Source organism: Oncorhynchus masou, chromosome 3 (assembly GCF_036934945.1).
Source record: "Oncorhynchus masou masou isolate Uvic2021 chromosome 3, UVic_Omas_1.1, whole genome shotgun sequence".
Classification (NCBI taxonomy): domain Eukaryota; kingdom Metazoa; phylum Chordata; class Actinopteri; order Salmoniformes; family Salmonidae; genus Oncorhynchus; species Oncorhynchus masou.
This window is the reverse complement of record NC_088214.1, coordinates 3,405,536-3,413,117: the sequence shown is the minus strand read 5'-3', so window position 1 is coordinate 3,413,117 and position 7,582 is coordinate 3,405,536. Positions and strand designations below refer to the sequence as shown.

The following is a 7,582-nucleotide window of genomic DNA, read 5'->3' as shown; positions in this document are numbered from 1 at the left end:
AACCAGCAACATTTCTGTTACGAACGCTCTCAACCACTGTTGGTTTTTACTCAAGCATTTCTAATGCAAAACCCAGGAGAAAACAGTTGGAAACAAGTGACGTGTCAACAGACCAGAGATAATGAAGTGTCGTGTCAACAGAACAGAGATAATGAAGTGACGTGTCAACAGAACAGAGATAATGAAGTGACGTGTCAATAGAACAGAGATAATGAAGTGATGTGTGTCAACAGACCAGAGATAATGAAGTGACCTGTCAACAGAACAGAGATAATGAATGAGTGCTTGAATTGCTTTTAAATTGAAGGGAGTATTCTGTAACGCTATGGCCAGTACTTTGGACTCTAACCACTAGGCTACCTGCTGGTTACTGACCCAACACTCTAACCACTAGGCTACCTGCTGGTTACTAGCCCAACACTAACCACTAGGCTACCTGCTGGTTACTAGCCCAACACTAACCACTAGGCTACCTGCTGGTTACAAGTCCAACGCTCTAACCACTAGGCTACCTGCTGGTCACTGACCCAACGCTCTAACCACTAGGCTGCCTGCCGGTTACTGACCCAACGCTCTAACCACTAGGCTGCCTGCCGTCCCAACACTAACCACCAGGCTGCCTGCCGTCCCAACACTCTAACCACTAGGCTACCTGCTGGTTACTGACCCAACGCTCTAACCACTAGGCTACCTGCTGGTTACTGACCCAACACTCTAACCACTAGGCTGCCTGCCGTCCCAACACTCTAACCACTAGGCTACCTGCTGGTTACTAGTCCAACACTAACCACTAGGCTACCTGCTGGTTACTAGTCCAACACTCTAACCACTAGGCTACCTGCTGGTTACTAGTCCAACACTAACCACTAGGCTACCTGCTGGTTACTGGCCCAACGCTCTAACCACTAGGCTACCTGCTGGTTACTAGTCCAACGCTCTAACCACTAGGCTACCTGCTGGTTACTGACCCAATGCTCTAACCACTAGGCTACCTGCTGGTTACTGACCCAACGCTCTAACCACTAGGCTGCCTGCCGTCCCAACAATCTAACCACTAGGCTACCTGCTGGTTACTAGTCCAACGCTCTAACCACTAGGCTATCTGCTGGTTACTGACCCAACGCTCTAACCACTAGGCTACCTGCTGGTTACTAGTCCAACACTCTAACCACTAGGCTACCTGCTGGTTACTGACCCAACGCTCTAACCACTAGGCTACTTGCTGGTTACTGACCCAACGCTCGAACCACTAGGCTACCTGCTGGTTACTGGTCCAACACTCTAACCACTAGACTACCTGCTGGTTACTAGTCCAACACTAACCACTAGGCTACCTGCTGGTTACTAGTCCAACACTCGAACCACTAGGCTACCTGCTGGTTACTAGTCCAACACTAACCACTAGGCTACCTGCTGGTTACTAGTCCAACACTCGAACCACTAGGCTACCTGCTGGTTACTAGTCCAACGCTCTAACCACTAGGCTACCTGCTGGTTACTGACCCAACGCTCTAGCCACTAGGCTACCTGCTGGTTACTGACCCAACACTCTAACCACTAGGCTAGATTTTCTGAAGTGCGGAGTTGATTAAAACAAGTAAAAATGGAAAGTGTATTTATCCTATTGTTTTTACCAAGACATGTACGGGGGTTAAAATGTCTACTCAAATAAGTTTATTTATACGACAAAAAAGAAAAGTGATACCCATAGGAGGATTTTGTTCCTGGAGGTTAACTCCAACCCTGTTCCTGGAGAGAGACCCTCCTGTAGGTTTTAACTCCAACCCTGTTCCTGGAGAGAGACCCTCCTGTAGGTTTTAACTCTAACCCTGTTCCTGGAGAGAGACCCTCCTGTAGGTTTTAACTCTAACCCTGTTCCTGGAGAGAGACCCTCCTGTAGGTTAACTCCAACCCTGTTCCTGGAGAGATACCCTCCTGTAGGTTTTAACTCCAACTCTGTTCCTGTAGGAGGGTCTCTCTACAGGAGGGTAGATCCTGTAAAAACCTACAGGAGGGTAGGAACAGGGTTAGAGAGCCCCGATCCAGAATGTCAGGACTCGGGTATGTTTCTGCTTGGTTAGAGCTAAAGCCAGCACCCGCACACTAGCCCTGGAATGATGAGAGGGTAGCATTGCCATTATATTTCTATGAGACCAATTGGATAGGGTAGCTAGAGACAGCTGGGCCAGTTCAAGCCATCTACAGCACACTTATCCAGAGATCATCCCTGGTCATCTCTACTGCCTCTGATCTGGAGGACTCACTAAACAGAGAACATCCCTGGTAATCCCTACTGTCTCTGATCTGGAGGACTCACTAAACAGAGAACATCCCTGGTCATCCCTACTTCCGCTGATCTGGAGGACTCACTAAACAGAGAACATCCATGGTCGTCCCTGCTGTCTCTGATCTGGAGGACTCACTAAACAGAGAACATCCCTGGTCATCCCTACTGCCTCTGATCTGGAGGACTCACTAAACAGAGAACATCCCTGGTCATCCCTACTGCCTCTGATCTGGAGGACTCACTAAACAGAGAACATCCCTGGTCATCCCTACTGTCTCTGATCTGGAGGACTCACTAAACAGAGAACATCCCTGGTCGTCCCTGCTGTCTCTGATCTGGAGGACTCACTAAACAGAGAACATCCCTGGTCATCCCTACTGTCTCTGATCTGGAGGACTCACTAAACAGAGAACATCCCTGGCCATCCCTTTTAGCCTCCGATCTGGAGGACTCACTAAACACAAATGCTTTGTTTTTAAATGTCGTCTGAGTGTTGGAGTGTGCCATCCGTAAAACAAAAATAATTGTGCCGTCTGTTTTGCTTAATATACGGAATTTAAAATTATTCGTGGCCAAGATAAAGCAAAGCAGTGAGACACAAACAACAGTTACACAACCAAACGTACAGTCAATAACACAATAGAAAAATCTATGTACAGTGTGTGCAAATGTAGAGAGGTAGGCAAGGTAGGGAGGTATGGCCTATTTATTGCCTTAGAGACAAAGATAATTACAATTTAGCATTAACACTGGAGTGATAGATGTGCAGATGATGATGTGCAAGTAGCGATACTGGGGTAGTTGGGTGGGCTATTTACAGATGGGCTGTGTACAGGTGCAATGATCGGTAAGCTGCTCTGACACTTAAAGTTAGAGAGGGAGATATAAGCTTCAATGATTTTTGCAGTTCATTCCAGTCATTGGGAGCCGAGTACCATTCTAACACCTGGATATGTTTATTTTTGAACCATTCCATTGTAGATTTTGCTTTATGTTTTGGATCATTGTCTTGTTGGAAGACAAATCTCCGTCCCAGTCTCAGGTCTTTTGCAGACTCCATCAGGTTTTCTTCCAGAATGGTCCTGTATTTGGCTCCATCCGTCTTCCCATCAATTTTAACCATCTTCCCTGTCCCTGCTGAAGAAAAGCAGGCCCAAACCATGATGCTGCCACCACCATGTTTGACAGTGGGGGATGTGTGGTCAGGGTGATGAGCTGTGTTGCTTTTACGCCAAACATAACGTTTTGCATTGTTGCCAAAAAGTTCAATTTTGGTTTCATCTGACCAGAGCACCTTCTTCCACATGTTTGGTGTGTCTCCCAGGTGGCTTGTGGCAAACTTTAAACGACACTTTTTATGGATATCTTTAAGAAATGGCTTTCTTCTTGCCACTCTTCCATAAAGGCCAGATTTGTGCAATATACAACTGATTGTTGTCCTATGGACAGAGTCTCCCACCTCAGCTGTAGATCTCTGCAGTTCATCCAGAGTGATCATGGGCCTCTTGGCTGCATCTCTGATCTGTCTTCTCCTTGTATGAGCTGAAAGTTTAGAGGGACGGCCAGGTCTTGGTAGATTTGCAGTGGTCTGATACTCCTTCCATTTCAATATTATCGCTTGCACAGTGCTCCTTGGGATGTTTAAAGCTTGGGAAATCTTTTTGTATCCAAATCCAGCTTTAAACTTCTTCACAACAGTATCTCGGACCTGCCTGGTGTGTTCCTTGTTCTTCATGATGCTCTCTGCGCTTTTAACGGACCTCTGAGACTATCACAGTGCAGGTGCATTTATACGGAGACTTGATTACACACAGGTGGATTGTATTTATCATCATTAGTAATTTAGGTCAACATTGGATCATTCAGAGATCCTCACTGAACTTCTGGAGAGAGTTTGCTGCACTGAAAGTAAAGGGGCTGAATAATTTTGCACGCACAATTTTTCAGTTTTTGATTTGTTAAAAAAGTTTGAAATATCCAATAAATGTCATTCCACTTCATGATTGTGTCCCACTTGTTGATTCTTCTCAAAATAAATAGTTTTATATCTTTATGTTTGAAGTCTGAAATGTGGCAAAAGGTTGCAAAGTTCAAGGGGGCCGAATACTTTCGCAAGGCACTGTACCTGCTGGAGCACGGGCCTACTTACACCAAATACTTTTAGACTTCTACTCTAGTAGTATTTTATTTGCATCATTTTCTATTTACTTTTACTCAAGTATGACAATGGAGTACTTTTTCCCCATCACTGGCCATGTTATTAGGTCAAAGCTTGTGTTAAGATCTTAAAGAACAAACTGGTCCGAGATCAGTACTCCTACCCAGACATTTTATGAACACAGGCCTTGATCTCACCCTAAATGAACACCAACAAGATATTTGGTTGATAAAAACGGTGATACTCGATTGATGAATGGGCTTCCACAGAATAGGTTACCTGGTAACCAGGAAACCTTATTGCTGAGGCTCAGTGGTTTCAGAGTCCCTCTAGAATGTGTTGAAAGCCTTTGCACAGGGATGCTGGTCCATGTTGACGCCGATGCTTCCCCACAGTTGCGTCCAGTTGGCTGGATGTCCTTCGGGTGGTGAATCATTCTGGATACACACAGGAAACTTTTGAGATGTGAAAAAACCATCAGCGTTGCAGTTCTTGACACAAACCGGTGCTCCTGGCACCTTCTGACATAACTTGCTCACAGGCACTTAAATATTCACCCTCTGAATGACACACATACACAATCCATGTCTCAAGGCTTAAAAATCCTTCTTTAACACGTCTCCTCTCCATCATCACTGATTTGAAAGTAACATCAATAAGGGACCATAGCTTTCACCTGGTCAGTCCGTCATGGAAAGAGGTGTCCTTAAATGTGGAGTAATATTTACTTTTTTTTGCCCCTACGCAATTATCCACAGTGGGATTTGAACTTTTATTTAACTAGGCAAATCCGTTAAGAACAAAATTCGTATTTACAATGACAGCCTCCCCAGCCAAACATCATAATGAGGTATTGTGTGTCGACTGATGAGCGAAATATACATTTTAGAGTCAGGCTTTAACGTAACAAAATGTGGAAAAAGGGGGAGGACAAGGCCAAGCTAGGTCCGGTCAATTAGCCTGGGGGGGGGGAACAAGGCCGAGCTAGGTCCGGTCAATTAGCCTGGGGGGGGAACAAGGCCGAGCTAGGTCCGGTCAATTAGCCTGGGGGGATAAGGCCGAGCTAGGTCCGGTCAATTAGCCTGGGGGGGGGGGGGGGGACATGGCCGAGCTAGGTCCGGTCAATCAGCCTGGGGGGACAAGGCCGAGCTAGGTCCGGTCAATCAGCCTGGGGGGCAAGGCCGAGCTAGGTCCGGTCAATCAGCCTGGGGGGACAAGGCCGAGCTAGGTCCGGTCAATTAGCCTGGGGGGGACAAGGCCGAGCTAGGTCCGGTCAATTAGCCTGGGGGGGGACAAGGCCGAGCTAGGTCCGGTCAATTAGCCTGGGGGGGGGGGGGACAAGGCCGAGCTAGGTCCGGTCAATCAGCCTGGGGGGGGCAAGGCCGAGCTAGGTCCGGTCAATCAGCCTGGGGGGGGGGGGACAAGGCCGAGCTAGGTCCGGTCAATTAGCCTGGGGGGGGGAGGGGGGACAAGGCCGAGCTAGGTCCGGTCAATCAGCCTGGGGGGACAAGGCCGAGCTAGGTCCGGTCAATCAGCCTGGGGGGGGGGGCAAGGCCGAGCTAGGTCCGGTCAATCAGCCTGGGGGTGGGGGACATGGCCGAGCTAGGTCCGGTCAATTAGCCTGGGGGGGGGACAAGGCCGAGCTAGGTCCGGTCAATTAGCCTGGGGGGGGACAAGGCCGAGCTAGGTCCGGTCAATCAGCCTGGGGGGGGGGGGCAAGGCCGAGCTAGGTCCGGTCAATCAGCCTGGGGGGGGGGGGACAAGGCCGAGCTAGGTCCGGTCAATTAGCCTGGGGGGGGGGGACAAGGCCGAGCTAGGTCCGGTCAATCAGCCTGGGGGGGGCAAGGCCGAGCTAGGTCCGGTCAATCAGCCTGGGGGGGGGGACAAGGCCGAGCTAGGTCCGGTCAATTAGCCTGGGGGGAGGGGGGACAAGGCCGAGCTAGGTCCGGTCAATCAGCCTGGGGGGGACAAGGCCGAGCTAGGTCCGGTCAATCAGCCTGGGGGGGGCAAGAACGAGCTAGGTCCGGTCAATCAGCCTGGGGGTGGGGGACATGGCCGAGCTAGGTCCGGTCAATTAGCCTGGGGGGACAAGGCCGAGCTAGGTCCGGTCAATTAGCTTGAGGGGGGGGGAACAAGGCCGAGCTAGGTCCGGTCAATCAGCCTGGGGGTGGGGGACATGGCCGAGCTAGGTCCGGTCAATTAGCCTGGGGGGATAAGGCCGAGCTAGGTCCGGTCAATTAGCCTGGGGGGGACAAGGCCGAGCTAGGTCCGGTCAATTAGCCTGGGGGGAACAAGGCCGAGCTAGGTCCGGTCAATTAGCCTGGGGGGATAAGGCCGAGCTAGGTCCGGTCAATTAGCCTGGGGGGGGACAAGGCCGAGCTAGGTCCGGTCAATTAGCCTGGGGGGGGGGAACAAGGCCGAGCTAGGTCCGGTCAATTAGCCTGGGGGGATAAGGCCGAGCTTGGTCCGGTCAATCAGCCTGGGGGGGGGGGGCAAGGCCGAGCTAGGTCCGGTCAATCAGCCTGGGGGGACAAGGCCGAGCTAGGTCCGGTCAATCAGCCTGGGGGGGGGGGGGGCAAGGCCGAGCTAGGTCCGGTCAATCAGCCTGGGGGTGGGGGACAAGGCCGAGCTAGGTCCGGTCAATTAGCCTGGGGGTGGGGGACAAGGCCGAGCTAGGTCCGGTCAATTAGCCTGGGGGGGGGGAACAAGGCCGAGCTAGGTCCGGTCAATTACCCTGGGGGGGACAAGGCCGAGCTAGGTCCGGTCAATTAGCCTGGGGGGGGGGGGAACAAGGCCGAGCTAGGTCCGGTCAATTAGCCTGGGGGGGGAACAAGGCCGAGCTAGGTCCGGTCAATTAGCCTGGGGGGGTGGGAACAAGGCCGAGCTAGGTCCGGTCAATTAGCCTGGGGGGATAAGGCCGAGCTAGGTCCGGTCAATTAGCCTGGGGGGGGGACAAGGCCGAGCTAGGTCCGGTCAATTAGCCTGGGGGGGGGACAAGGCCGAGCTAGGTCCGGTCAATTAGCCTGGGGGGGGGGACAAGGCCGAGCTAGGTCCGGTGAATAGATGTTTATATTAGCAAACAATTAACAATATTCATCTAGATATTCGTCAGCAAACTAAGATGTCGGCTACATTGT

At 50.9% G+C, this 7,582-nt stretch overlaps 1 protein-coding gene across 1 annotated transcript in view; it reads right to left on the bottom strand.

Annotated features, from left to right (window-relative positions):
* LOC135509028 (ras-related protein Rab-31-like) overlaps window positions 1-7,582 on the bottom strand; it is a 235,218-nt gene that overhangs the window by 179,203 nt on the left and 48,433 nt on the right. The window lies entirely within an intron of this gene.